The sequence below is a fragment of the Camelus bactrianus genome, chromosome 1, assembly GCF_048773025.1.
Source record: "Camelus bactrianus isolate YW-2024 breed Bactrian camel chromosome 1, ASM4877302v1, whole genome shotgun sequence".
Classification (NCBI taxonomy): domain Eukaryota; kingdom Metazoa; phylum Chordata; class Mammalia; order Artiodactyla; family Camelidae; genus Camelus; species Camelus bactrianus.
This window is the reverse complement of record NC_133539.1, coordinates 18,009,861-18,026,091: the sequence shown is the minus strand read 5'-3', so window position 1 is coordinate 18,026,091 and position 16,231 is coordinate 18,009,861.

Genomic DNA, 16,231 nt, shown 5'->3' with positions numbered 1-16,231 from the left:
AGTAAAAAACATGCATAAATTCTGAAAAGAAGATACAAATGCAGGATAGTGAGGGTACCAAAAGGGAAAGAAACTTGTGAGGAAAATGAGAATCCATGAGAAGTGTAGGACTTAGAGAAATACAGTATCACCAGTTTCACAGTAACAGAGCGCTAAAATTACAAATAATTTAAATCTTCACATATCATGAGTATTTCAATGAAAAAAGTATGTGAAAATGTCTTGCAAATAGTAATATGCTGTGCATATAAGTAACATTGATATTATGTTTTATTATTATGAATACTGTATCTTATTTTATTAAGTATCACTTGGAAATCATACATTTAGAGAATGAGATGATTTTTCTGGAGCCTACATAATGAAGTAAGATTTGGTACAATGTACTAGATCATGCCCCAAACTGGATATCAGACAATTTTTGTTATAGTTTTTGCTCTTCTGTTAGAGAATTCAGTGTACTCGTATCTGAAACTGAGAAATCAACCCTGGCTTTATTAGGAACATATACTTTTACGATAATCCAAAAAGATTAAAATAACTATAATTCTATATTTAAAAGTTGAAAGTTTCATTACATGTTATTGAATTTATTTTTGTCCAATAATACAAATAAGATGAATATTAAAAAAATTTACCCACAAACTTTTAATTATAAAATTATAAATGTATTTATTCAGTGTTTATATCACAACATTAAATAACCTCTAGGATATGAATACTCCATACTTTTTGGTTCAATATCAGCATGAATTTTTCTAGTCACAGATTTCCAGGTATGTGCTTCTTAAGCTGAAATTGAGAAAAATTAGTCAGATGTTAGTAATCCAGCTCAACTCTCTGATTAAATTCATTTGGAAAAGTAAAAAGTAACTTAAAAATAAATGAGCTAAGTTTGCTTATAAATGCTAAGCACAAAAATAAATTGGTATTTTATATTTTGTAAAGACTAATTTTTGTCGAAGAACTTGGTGTCTGAAATGGTTCATATTATCTCCCTCATGTTTTAAATTCTGACACTCATATTTATCTTGAAAACAAACCAACAAACCCAAATAATAAAAATAAAGCAAGACAAAAAAAACCTTGTGATATCTAGAGAAATATGATAAAGTCTTGATTTTAGATTGGAAAAAGCTGTTTATGTTCTTAGGGTAACGTTTAAAAACATTTGCTAAAAGGATTATGTATGGAGAATGACCTATTGCACTTTTATACATATAAACATCAACAATTATTATATTTTAGTTTCATTTCCTTGTCTCTTTGTTGTCAGTCGCTGGAACCAAATATTAAAAGCATGAACAGCTTCTAAGTACAACCTAAATCACTCCTAAGTATTTTTGAAAAGTACATATTGCTAGTTGTTCTCTCTAATATGTGACAAAAAAATAGTGAGGATGTAGATCTCTCTGTATGTTCCTATTCTTAACCCTCACTTGCATTTTCTGGAACCCATTCTTTCTAGTTCCCTACTCACATACTTCACTCAACTATTCCTTTACTTTAGAGATAACACACTCAGGATTCATATGTCTGAAAACATGGCATGCTGTCTCGTTTTGCTCACACATTCTCATCAAGTAATAGGCCAATCTCTTATTTTCCTTTGAGCCTTCACAAGTGACTACATTTGTGGCTTAAGAATCTTTTGTGACTCCTAAGCGTCATGTTTTATGTTCTGAATACTGATTTCCTCAAAAGTTTTGTGTCAGTAAGTAAATTGTTTACCTCCTTTTTTTATCCTCAGGACAGTGTTTCAGAAAAACTGAATTTTCCTTCTTATTTTGTACTTCCTTTTTTTAAAAACTTTTTTTTTATTGAGTTATAGTCATTTTACAATGTCATGTCAAATTCTAGTGTAGAGCACAATTTTTCAGTTATACGTGAATGTACATATATCCATTGTCATATTTTTTTTTTGCTGTGAGCTACCACAAGATCTTGTAAATATTTCCCTGTGCTATACAGTATAATCTTGTTTATCTATTCTGCATATGCCTATCAGTATCTACAAATTTTGAAATCCCAGTCTGTCCCTTCCCACCTCCCACCCCTTTTGCAACCACAAGTTTGTATTCTATGTCTATGAGTCATGAGTCTGTTTCTGTTTTGTATTTATGTTCTTTTTTTTTTTTTTTTTTTTTGATTCCACCTATGAGCGATCTCATGTGGTATTTTTCTTTCTCTTTCTGGCTTACTTTACTTAGAATGACTTTCTCCAGGGACATCCATGTTGCTGCAAATGGCATTATGTTGTTGTTTTTTATGGCTGAATAGTATTCCTAAATGTCCATCAATGAATGATTGGAGAGAGAAGATGTGGTATATTTATACTTTGTACCTCTTAATAGTGAGTTCCACGTCATGTCACTCAATGATTTTTGTCTTTAATTTCTTTATTAGTGACATGAAAGACATTGATGTCAACTCTTGTTCCTTTTGGAAAGCAGTATAGCAGAGTGAGAAAACCACTGACTTTGGAGCCAAACTGAAGTGGGTACAAATCCCAATAAGACAACATTCTGGTGAATTTGCATAATCACTCTGAAGCTAATACTTCTTATTTATGGAAAGGGAATAACATCAGTTCTTCAATATTTTACTGTTTGAACCTCTTACAGTTTTACTACGATGAAAAAAATTAAAGGCCACAATATTTTAGAATCTTAAACTTACACAGTCTTAGATGAGCATCTTTCTAACCTCAACTGAGTACTAAGCCTTTATTTTTAACCACGTGCCTGATCATACAGGATGCCCAGTGTAGCAGACACTCTCTAAAGCTCATTTAGATCAAGGTCTCTTCTTCCATGTATAAGAAAGTTTTACATGCTCACTGCTCTGTTCATGCAAGGGTCATGTAATGGATTTTATTTATCTTTTAAATTATTTTTATTTTTTATTGAAGTATAGTCAGTTACAGTGTGTCAGTTGATGGTGTACTATAGCAGGTTGTAGATAAGCAATTGCAAGTGCAAGTCACATGCATCACTTCCAGTTTGAAGGACCAAATTGCTGATGTGAGATTCTCCAGCATATATTTGTGTGTGTGTGTGTGTGTGTGTGTGTGTGTCTGTGCTTGTGTGTGTGCTGTCTAGGAAAGCCTGCACCTGCTAATGTACCTATAGCACGCCACAACCTTTCTGAGTTTGATTTCTAAATTTCCCTGTAGAATACAGTTTCCTAGAGGGTCTCCCACACCCAGTTGGGACTTTGTAAGAGTAAAAGCAAAACAAAACAGATCTTGTTGTATTAAGGTACCAAGATTGAAATTTACAGAAAAAGAAAATAAAATCTAAGACTTTTTTAAATATATATATTTTTTTATTCAGTCAGCTGACCGCTTCCCCATTATGAGACATCAGGTTTTGGAAAATCCCAATGCCAAACTCTCTCTGAAATGTAACTTGAAAATGTCTTAAAACTGGAGAAATGATTGCATTCTAAATAAATAGAATCATCCTATCCCTTTAGAGAATGTTACTATTTGTTATTATTCTGCTAAGAATCAAATCCAGTTGAAAATAGAAACCTCTTCATTCCTTAGCCAACTTCCAACTGTGATCACAGGACCGCTTTCCAAGAAAATCTTTCCACACATGCTCTATTTCCCCCTTTCTTTCAGGATAAAAAATTATATTTCCCAGTTGACAACACTGTAATTCTTTGAACCACTTAATTCTAATTTGAATGTATGCTCAAGGGGTCAGTAAAATTTGCTTAAATTTTATTTTAAAATATCTGTAAGCAATGAAGTTAACATAGCCAATTTGTATTTTAACATATGGTTCAAAAATTCCCCAAAGAAGCTGATACAATATTTTTAAAAGCTCCAATATTTATAAATATTCCCCATGAAGCTAATTATAGTTTAAATCTGTTATTGCCCCTATGTAAATAAGCTTATTTTGGTTAAAGATTATGAAGCTTTATTTATGTAAGTTCTAGAATTTATGTTTTATTAATATAATTAAATGCGGGGAGGTGACAATATCCCTTTACAAAATTCAATATACAGTTTAAAGCCCTTCACCTTTAGGAAGAGTATAAAAAAGCATTGTATTATTTTCTCAAGCCAGGGAATTGTGATGAATAAATAAATGAATATCAGAGAACAGTTTAGGGTGTTTTATACTTTGAGAGTTGAATCTTTCTGATTCTACATTGGGTGGAGAACCAAACATAAAAAATTTCCACCTGGAAACTTTCCACATTCTTCTGGAAAAACCTCCATGGTAGACCATTATATGTAATGATTCCTCAGCCAAAGGTAACTGCTCACAGTGTATGAAGTCCTTGTATGTCCATGATGATTGAAAGTTTATTCCCATAAATTAAGTCCTTCAAGAATCCAAAAACTAATCAGGAAGAAATAAGGGCATGAGGGAGGCAGAAGGAAAGAAGAGGAAAATAAGTATACACATAATATCCAATTATTTTCCTTCATAATATGCAAATTCTTCTAAAACTGAATTGAAACCAGAAGGCTTGGGTAACTAATTATATGGGGGAGCCCCATATAATGGTCATTGCAAAATCTTTCCAGGAATTACTAACCAGCAAATTTTCTAAGTAGCAGCCTTTAAAATGTAGCCCCTCACCTGATGATATTACTTCTGTGCAGATTCCCATCTCATTATATTTATTCTGGGCAGTTTTTCACAATCAAAACTGTATTCAGCTCCTACCTATATTTTGCTGTGAAAATAATTTTTCTGTTCCACAGACACTTACGTCGACTTAAAGAAAATGCACAACATAAGAGCTGGGAGTTGAGGTTTTATTCAGGGTCTTACTGAGGACTGTAGCCCAGGAGATAGCTACTCAGCTCTGAAGAAGCTGCTCCAATGAGGTATGGGGGAAGCCAGTTGATGTATAATTTTTGACTAGGAAATACACATAGTGAGGCATACATTCTTGGTAAATGGTTCTCATTATTCACAAAGAACAGCTATCTCAAGTCAATGATTTTAATGTTTTTCTATGCATGGGAAGACACAAGAATTTGGGGTCATTGAAATTCTTCCTGAGATGCATGTCTTAACTATCTGGGGGACCTGTTTCTCCAGAGCACAGGGGCCAGTTTTCATCCTGAATTCCTCTGAGGTGCACTGTTGGTCAGTGACTGTAGTAGCTAATGATTTAACCCTTATAGAACTGGGTGGTGAGAAACACTCTTTTTCTTTTCCTTTTTTTTTTTTTTTAACATCCGTAAATGTAAATGTATCCCTCTCTCTGAAAATACTGACTTTCATTTATTTGTAGGTACGTGTTTTTTTCTAATGCGTACTCATATATGCTATCCCATGCAATAGTAAATGTATTTTTAAGGTGACAAATGATTCTAAAATTACATTTAATCTGTAAACTCAAGTACAGGCTTCCCCAATTTTATAAGCAAGTACTCATCATGATACAGAAGATGGTGAAATTGTCAACAATAAGAAAACTCATACTGCCAGAAATGTGTTGGCAGAATTCTTAAAAATCTATCTTTAACTCAAATACCAGTAACAGTATACTATGAGAAACGTTGTTGGCAAGCACATCCTTGACTCTTTAAACACAAGTAGAGAACAAAGATCACATAACCATTGTCACCCTCCTTACAGGAAAACTTGGGGATGCTCCCCATTAGAAAAATAGTTATTCTCTATGATGAAAGTGCTTTTTTATTAAATAGTTCTATAATTGAAATACTGAAAGAGTAACTCCTCTGGTTCTTGGGAATAATATTATATGGAGAGTAATAGATTTTTAAATATGTCATTGTTTCAGAATATTCCTATGCAGGTTAGCTTGCTATTAAAACTATTGCCATCTTCTATGATTAACAAGCTAATCATATTATTATAATTAGCAAGTTAAAGAAAAATAATGGGGAATTAGGACAGCTGTCAAACAACTAAGGAGAACAGTAGCAGAGCAGATAAAGTGATACACAAATATAATACCATTTTAATATAATTTCAAATTTATTTGTTTTGTATAGGGAATGTGGAAAATTACACCAGAACAATGAAAGTCTTCTAGAAGTCTAGGAAAACCAACTGTCTAACTTTTTTTTAAGGAACCTTTTAGCTGGGTATAGTAACAACTGTCTTTTGAGAAACAAAAACAGAAAGTCATCACAATGGCATAAAATAAAATAATAATAGGAAAATAATAAAAAATAATTACTATTGATTAATGAAAACCCAAAATTGAGACTAGCATTTAACCTTCTTATGAAACTACTGAAACAAAAACATCTATGATTAGAGAAAAATCAAGTCCCGTATTAAAAAAATAAAAGAAATAGACTTTAGTATCTGGCCTATTAGATGCCCCAACCAGCACTCCAATGAAAACACATTTTGAATGCCAAATAAGATTAAGCAGATATAATTTTGAATGTATAGCTAAGATTGTAACAAACTAAGGGTAATCCTAAGTATATACCTTGTAAAACACTTCCATGTATACACAAGGTAACATCACTGACAATAATTTTAAAATTTTACATAATATTAAAGATGAAAATAATCTAAATACACATTAACTCAGGAGAATGAATAAATAAATTAGGACTGGAGCGGTATAAAACAATATAAGTGAGAAGGTCACTTGCAGAATGATATATACAATGCTATACAAATTTATAGTTTACAATGTACAAAATAGAATTATATAATAGTTAACAATAATATTTATGTAGACAATAACAAGCATGTACATAAGAATGATGTAATTTCAGTACATGATGGTGATTACTCTTTGAGGATAATGAGAGAAAGACGGTAACTGAATAGATGTGGACATAACCTTCAGTGTCACATGCAATTATTTATTTCTCATGCTTTTTTATCTTAAATACATTATAATAATACAAAGAATAATAAAGGAAATACATATGATTAGCTTTCAAAGTCATATAAAGTTTTCAAATGTACAAAAAAGCAAATATACAAGGAATTGTAATGAGGAAAAAGGTAAGCATGTAGGAAAAATCATTAACAGAGAAAATTAACGTAATGAGTTTGACTTCTGACAATCAAAAAGTTTACCCATTTGTTTTCATTTACATATTTGTAATTTTGACACTATTTTAAAGCAACGTATGGATGGAATCTTTTTAGCCAAGATAAACAGAAACTAATGGGCTATTAACTTTATAGATTCATAGAAATGGACCTGAAAGACAGCAAAAAGATCACTTGTTTTTTTCTTTAAATGTATAAATGTATTGAGGCCCAGTTACAGGTATTTTTCTTTCTTAAATTTTGACAAGTATCAGGGCTGAATTCAGTTCTTGGTTTGTTTTATCTTCTCCACTCAGCCATGAGCCACAAATGCTCTTGTGCTTGACTTTCCAGCAAAACAATATTATCATGTGCTATAACTCGAATCCTCTGTTTATGTGTGGTTATGAGAAGATAAAATAAATCTGTTTTGTTTAAAGGAAACTTCTGCTTAAGTTACATAAGCCCAGGGCTTTAACATACTTCTCTTTCTTTCATTACAATGATAGCCTAAATTGAATTGCAAAAACCATTCCTATGCTCTAAAAAAATGTGATTTATTTAAAGAAAAATGTATAATAAAATGGAAGATTTTGCAATGCCTTCTTGTTACTGTCAATATTAATGAAACTGAATGACAACTTTGCATTTTACAAGGAAATAGGTTATGATATATCATATATAATGCCAGGATTAGGGTGTACTTTATGTAGCATTTAATATCTCCTAATTTTGTTTGTCTGCTTGTGTTATTACTATTAATATCACAGGCTCACCCATTAATACTGATATTACCAGCTCATCTTCCTTTATCATCTTCCTTGAATATTAACTTCATATATATGGTATGAAAAAGCATTTGTAGCTTCATAAGAAGAGATAGAAAAGAAAGAGAGACTTGTAAATAGTAGCTGGTACAAACTGGGCTTTTTTCTCCCCAAGGTCTTGGAGTCAATCTTAATTATAGGTAGTTCAAATGACATGACTAATTTTAATTACAAATTAGTTGAGTTGTGATTTCTACTAAAGTTTTTTTTTAATGTGAAGTCATGTAATATTGGACAACTTATCAAAATAATTAATAGGTATGAAAACTTGTATTTAGCCTAGAGTTTCTAAAAACTTAATCTTCATGGCCACTATTTACTTTAAAAATCACACATATTTTCACCAGGATGAGTTCCACTAACAGGAGGGAAAAAACTTGTCAATTGTTAAGAATAATTATGTTAAGAATTTCATAAGAGTGAGGAGATCTATGTATATTTTAAGGACTGTTTTTAGAATATTGATAATTAAAGTGAACTTGATGAGAGTGAAGCTTAAAAAATATTAATAGTGTTCCCATAAATCATATATTCTAATGGCTAATCATAGTAATTGTCAGAAAATAATATAAAAACATAATCAAGAATATGTTTTTTTTTTGAGATACTCTTATGGTCCTAACAATAGATCTAGATGTTCAGAGCATTTCAAGTTTTTGCAATTTAAAAAAAACAACCACCACAAAACATTTTTTATTTCAAACTGAAGATGGACTACCCCCTACAGTTTAAGGTTAGATCCAACAATTCTATTGCAGCAAAATGTATTTTGCACTTTGCTCTGCTAATAAGACACTGCTTATAAGACACTATCCAAGTTTTGTGGGAGCATGACAACAGACTCAAAACCTCACTGCAAGGCACTCATCTCTAGGGAGCCAGTTACCTCCATCTCATTGCTAGCTTGTGATGAGAGTACTTAAAATGTGGAGATTGAGTTCAACTCATTCCATTTAGTCCATAAAGTGATAGCAAGTCATATTTCAAAAGAGCAGATTTTCAAAGTGTTTCAGTAATGAAATAGAAAACTCTCTAAGCTGAACCGCACCTTTGCTTCAAAAGTTAAGCTCCGTGTAAAATAGATGAACATATGCTCATGCCAGTACATTAATGTTTTTAATATTTGTCCTGATTTAAATTGCCCCTGTAAACACGGTTTTTACATGTTAGAATGCAATGAAGGTACTGGAAGTGGTTGAAGGAGTTCTAGTGTTTGAAAATAGCTTTAAAAACACTCCGCACACGATAGTGGCCTAAGCAGTGTAGAGATCAAATTCCAGGAAAATGATCTATAGTTTTGAGAAAGTAAGACATAAACCATGCTATGCTATAAAGGATTACTCTCCTTAAAACAACAACAAATGGTACTTCTGACTACCCTATTTAATATCATTCAAAGTTAACTAGAATGCAATGTCCCCTTCTGACTAGAACACACAGGGCTCATATAAGCCCAGCTGGTCAACCTCTTCACCCTCATTTTCTGTCTGGCTTACTGTGCTTCAGTAACATAGATCTTTCATGTCCATAAGGTCTCATTCTATATCTTGCTTTCCGGGTTTGGAACATTCTGTTCAACTTGCAGAGAATTCTTTCCCATCTCCTTCCCTTGATATTTTCTCTCCCAGTTATTTCAAAGGATCTTCACCTCTTTAGTTATATTTAATATTTTCCTAGAAGAGCTTCCACAGCTCCCAGATACATCTATGTCAGTCTCTTTAGTATTTCTGTATAGATAATATCTGAAATTTTTATCATTTCTATCTTTGGAATTCTTATGTCCCATTAAGAATGTAAACTTCATGAAGATAAATGCTAGATATGTTTTGCTTTTGATTCCCTAAACCCTAACGCACTCTTTGGTACATCGTAGGGACTCAGTATATATCAGTTGATTCAATAAATAAGTGAATGAACACATGTTAACTTAAAACGTATAAACAACAGTAATCATACTGTGGAAATAGTCTTCTAAGACAGCTCTAGTGATTCTTGCCTTCTGGTAATCATGCCCTTGTCTTTTCACCACTGTTCTTGAGTGTGAGCTGGACCAAGTGACTTAACTTCTAACCAAGAGAATATGGCTGAGATGATGGGGTGTTACTTGCATGTTTAGAAAAGAAAAATTATATTAACAGACTCTGTTCTTTGCTGATTTTATTGAAGCCAGCTGCCATGTTGAAACAAGATGCTCATGTGAAAATAACCAGAAGCTGGTCTCTGTCTCGCAGCCAGGAAGGAACTGATGCCTTCAGTCCAACACCTCTTGAGTAAATCCTGCCAGCAGACACATGAGTGAGTTTAGGAATTGGTTGCTTCTACTTCAGCAATCCCATCCCCAGTCTACTTCTGGATGAGAGGACCCAGCTAAGCCATGTCTGGATTCGTGACCAAAAGAAGCTGTGAAATAATGAAAGTATGCAGTTTTAAGTCTCTAAGTTTTGATAACTGTAGAATACTGAGACAGATTTTGACTCTCAGAGAATCTGCAAGTGAGCAAGTTTCATTTTAAGAAGAAAGAATGATCGTGAAGATGAATAGAGGCCTTGAAAATGGGGAGAATGATGGCTTTGTGTGAAGTGATGGGGCAACTTCCATTTTTGATTAGCCATTCCTTGATGTTATTGGACTGCATTTCTTGGCCTTCCGTATCAATACAATTTTCTGGATTTCTGGTATGTAAATTCCAGCTGTATTGAGATAATTTTAGTGCATTCTTATTTATTGAAAATAAATTAACATTGACTAAGATGATGTGCCCATTTATACAATTGAAAATATAGGTAATGTTTAAGTAATCATTTAAGGGAAATAAGAATCTGTGGGCATTTTGGATGTGTGATTTTTGAGGGTCGTAAAGAAAAAAATGCTTCCTTCCATTCCGGTTCTACAAGAATCAAGCTATTAGCCACTGCAGTCCCCCACTGACAGTGCTCCTGAGGGGAATTCAGGATGGAGAAAAACAGAAAACATTCTGTGCTTGGGATATACTGGCCCCTAGGTATTTAAGATACATATCTAAGGAAAAAATTCAATGACCCCAGATCTTGCATTTTTCAACACAGAGAAAAGTACTAAAGTCATTAACTTCAGATGTCTGTTCCTTTTAATTAACAGTAATCTTTTTATGCTTGACTACTTGTTTTCCCAGTGAAAAACGTTCATATATAATCCTGGCTCCTCCTTTACCTATTCAGAGCAGTTCCTCAGAACTATCTGAGAGGCTGTGTCCAGAGCTGTAGTTTTCAGCAGGTCCCTGAATCTGCCCTAACTCAGAACTTTTCTTTCAGTGGACAGGTTTAAGATAGAACTTTGGAGCTAGTTCAGAAACAAGTTAGATTTAAGAAAAAAAAAAAAAGAAGAAGAAGTGATATATAACAAATGAAGTTCAGACTGATGAGGGAGTGGTGCTTGTTGAGAAGACAAGGAAATTATTCTAATTCTTTAAGTTAGAAGATAAATAAAATCAATGCAATGGTAATTTAGTTGATCAAGCATCACTTTCCATTTAATTCTCTATGTAGCTCAAATTAGCCATGTATTAGGTCATTTGTAAGCATAAGAAGAAACCTCAAATTGATTTAGCTTAAAAAGTGAAGGAATAAGAATTTCTATAGGAATTTTACTTATTATTAAACAATTTATTGAAAGAAAGCTGAGGATTGAAGCTGGGGCTCAGGGACCACTTTAACCCATGGCTTCAGTAATCGGGACTGTATCTCAGGCCCCGGTCTCTGATTCTCTTAACTTATTATTATGATTCTCTCTAATTGAAGACTTTCTCCATTGGGCAGGAAATATGGTTACCAAAAATATGATAATTTTATATGCCACACCTCCTAGCACCACCATTGAGAATGCCTAACATACTCAAACTCAATTCAAAACTCCAAAAGGAAGACACTCATTGACACAGATTGAGTAATGTGTACCTACATGGACCAGTCATCAGTCATATTGTGTAAATACAACGCTAGTGGTGGCCATAGGGATGGAGGACATGAGAGTTCATATAAAAATTAATTCTATACTAAAAATAATACAAAATACTTAGGCAGCAAAAGGGAAAAATAGGTGAATTGGACTTCATCAAATTTTAGACTTTTGCATTGACATGATCAAGAAAGTAAAAAGATAGCATACAGAATAGGAGAGAATATTAGTAAATCACATATCTGATAAAAATCTAGTACCTAAAATATATAAAGAACTGTCACAACTCAACAGCAAATATGCAAACAACCCAAATATTAAAAAATGTAACAATGACTAGAATAGACATTTTCCTAAAGAAAATATACAGAAGTTTAACAAGCACATGGAAAGATGTTCAGTATCATTAGTCATTAGAAAAATGCAAATCAAAATCACAACATACCACTTCACATTGGCATGGATATGAAAAATTGGAACCACATATTTTACTGGTCAGAATGTAAAATTGTGCAGTCACTATGGAAAACAGTTTGGCATTTTCTCTAAAAAAATAGAATTGTTATATGACACACTAATTCCACTCATAGATATATACCCAAAATAATTGAAAATAGGTTTTCAAACAAATAATTTTATACAGATTTTCATAGCAGCAGTAATCACAATGGCCAAAAGATAACAATGACTGAAATGTCCATCAACTTATGAGTGGACAAACAATAGTGGTATAAACATATGATGAACTATTCTTCAAAAAAAATAAAGTGCAGCTATACTACAATGTGGATAAGTTACAAAAAACATTATTCTAAGTGATAGAAGCCACAAAATATCACATATTGTAGGATTCCATTTATATGAAACTTCCAGAAGAGGTACAGCCATCGAAACATAAGGCAGACTAAGGGTTTCCAGGAGTTGGGAGAAGGGGGAATGAGTAATGACTGCTTATTGTATACAGTGTTTCATTTTGGGATGATGAAAATGTCTTGGAACTAGATGGAGGTGATGGTTGTACAACATTCTGAATGTACTAAATACAAGGAAAAAGTACACCTTAAAATGGCTAATGGATAATTTTTTTGTTACAACAATTTTGCCTCAAAAATTAAAAATGTGAAAATTGTCACATGTATATGTAATAACATATTCTGGTTTGTTTCTTTAACTCTTTAACTATTTGGATATAGTCTAAGTTATAAACTAAGTTATATATATATATATGTGTGTGTGATATATATAAGCACATATGTTTATGTTTGGAATCAAGTAATACATATATACTTGTAGAAATTATATAAGAGTACAGTTATTCTGTTCAATTATACAGTCCTATGATCACAAACTATACCCCTAATTCTAATCATCCAGTTTATATTTGGTTGCCCTTAATCACAGGCTAATGGCAAAAGGGAGACAGGTTATGACTTAACTCCATATGGCTAGTTAGATACAGAATCTAACTGGATTCTAACTTTGATTGTTATTGCTGTAATGGCTGTTCATTGTTAAGAGAAAAATAACATTTAAAGAACCAATATCTATCCTGCTACACAATGTGCTTTTTCCAGTGTGTGATATATTTACAGCAATGTAGTATGACTAGAAATGTGTTTTAAAAATTAGATCATATATATTCTAGAAGAATTTTGCATTTTCAAGCAGTCCCTCATGCTGAAAAAATAAGCAATATTTTAAAGTCACTCATTTTTTTTTTCAAATTTTTGAAGAAAGGATTCTAGACTAGGATATTTGAAAACCATTGATATATGGATTCAACAATCCAGACTATATTTGACTTATAATTTTGTTCCAGATATTTTTTAAAAAGCAATAATAAGTTGGCTACCACCGAGGAAAGATGTTTTCTCCAAAATGGGCCATGAAGGCTGAAGGCAGTTTATCACAGCTTTCCCTCCAAACTATTTTGAGTTGTAACATTATTATTGAAATAAAATAGCCACATATAACTACAAATATAAAAGGTGTTTGTATATTTTGTGTGTTTATATACGTGATACTTTTATTTTTCAATAATACCTTGTATTCAACAAAAGTACCTTAATAAGTTAGTCTAAAACTTATATGGTTCCCATATAGTATATGTATGTGTGTGTTATGTATGCATTATATATATGTGTGTGTGTGTGTGTGTGTATGTATACACACAGAGTTACTGAATTTGAGACCTAAGCAATTGTAATTTTAAAAGCACCCTCATTGAGGAACCTGGTTCCAGGCCAAAATCTTGTGTGTGATGTTTTGGGCCTGACCACAGGTGTGACAGGAGCTTTACCTGGCAGGTCTCATGGGGCGAAGCCGCCCTTTCACACAAGACCTGATACACAGCTAATGCACTGCAGCCTCTGAAGGGACTTTCAGTCAAGCACTCAGAGCCCCCTGTTCAGCCATGCTCTTTGAATAACTCCATTTCTAGCTGAGGGATCTCCTATTTTGCCTCCAGTTGTAGGTTGTCTTTATGGGGAACCTTACACCCAGAGCTTTCCCATGTGTTTCTGCTGAGATCCTCTTATGGATTGAGGGGAAAACTGAAAACATTGTTTCCACTTTGAGTACATTTCTACTCCTAAACTTTCCCATTCTCCCTCCTCTTCTGATCCCCAAGTACATAAAACAAAAGGCAGGAGCATTTTGTTTGCAGCTTCCTTGGCAGTGAGAACCACTGCCTGTGCTGATACATTTGACCCTCCACTGGTGCTGTTCTGTGAGGAGAAGAGGAACGTTGTGGGAGCTGGTGAGCCCTCCTCTTGTTTATACTGTCACAGTAATGAAGGCGTAACTCCTTCATGTGGCTTGTTGTTTTGTTCATCTGCTCTTGGCACCTGGCAGCTCAGCTCTTTACAGCTTAGCTTGGCTCTTATCACTCACTCCATCATTAATTCTCATATATTTGTTGTGCAGGAATTTTGAAAAGTCAGTCATTACATGATCAAGTCATGATCAAAGAACATAATTATAGCAGATACTCTCTGTGCTCCCCAGATGCCCTCAGATCCATTTGTGCTGTGTGTCTATACTCCAGCTTCTAAAGACTTCACCCGTGACCTTTTCCCCAATGTCTTTGCAAACACTTAGAGAGCCTGGGGTTCATGATACCTTTCTCTCCAAATGCTCCCCCCTCTACCTGCTTTCTCAGGTAGCCTTAACCAAGGATAGAATAGTGTAGAAACATAAGAGCGAGTTCTCTTGCCTATAGCTGGGACAGTCTTAGAGGTGTAATTTGTACTCAAGAGATCTTGAGATCAGACTGAGATGCTTCTTCCTTCCTTGCCTGCTTTCCTCTCTTGAGCGTTACTCTTGGAAATAGTTCCTCAGTAAGTCACTTGCATTCCCATTTATTCTCCTTTTGAGAAATTCAGCAGAAAACAAAGATGGAAACTAGTGCTTAGGAAATAGGAAGATAAATTTTGCAGCTTTTTTAAACATGGAGATCTGAAAAGGCAGAAGAAATGGACAAATTTCTGCAAAAGAAAGGTTTAAGGAGGGAGTAGTAATAATTCTGACTTAGCCAATAGGCAGAGCATTGTTTTAAAAGGTAAAAATATCTTTATCCCCCCTTGAAATGACATCATTCCCAGATGTTTTACAGACATATTTTATTAAATTTATAAAACATATATCATTGTGTTAAACTATTAGATATATGAAAGTCAATATATCTTAAAATGTTTTGAAAAAAAGTATTGTAACTATGATACCAAAATTAGATAAAGACCTGAGAAAACACAAAAACTGTAGATCAGTCTTATTTGGCAACAGAAGCCAACATTTTTAATATAATATTAGCAAGCAGGTGTGTCTCATTATTTAAAAAAGGAATACATGATAGTGAAACAAGGGAGTTTTTATTGTGGGAGTAAATAATATTTTCAAATTAGAAAATATGTTTATGTATTGAACTAAATTGATAAAGTAAAGGAGAAAATCCTGGTCATATTGATATATGATTTTGATAAAATTCTACATCTATTTGAAAGAACAAAGAAAATCCTTAACTTGAGTAAGAGTATATCTGAAACTAATAATAAAGACAGTACATAGATGAGCATCTAATATTTTCCCCCTAAAGTCAGAAAAAAAGATAAAATTGTCATCTATCGAAATTATTATTCAGCGTAGTTTGGGGATAAAGAGATTGAGTAATGTAAATATACCAAAAATAGAGAAAATTATGTATGAATATTAGAGAGTTGAAAAAGTAAATTACAATTATTTGCAAGTAATTTCTACCTAGAAAACCCAAAAGAATCAATTGAAAGAATCATTAGAACTGATGGGAGAGATTAATATATAAAAGGGCAAATAAAAAAATGGTAAAAGAGAGATATCAACATGCAAAGTTATTAAATATGTATGTATATTAGCCAAAACCATTAAATATTAATACATAATACATGTGGAATGTGACATGACAAAAATATGAAGTTACAGAAAGGTTTGAAT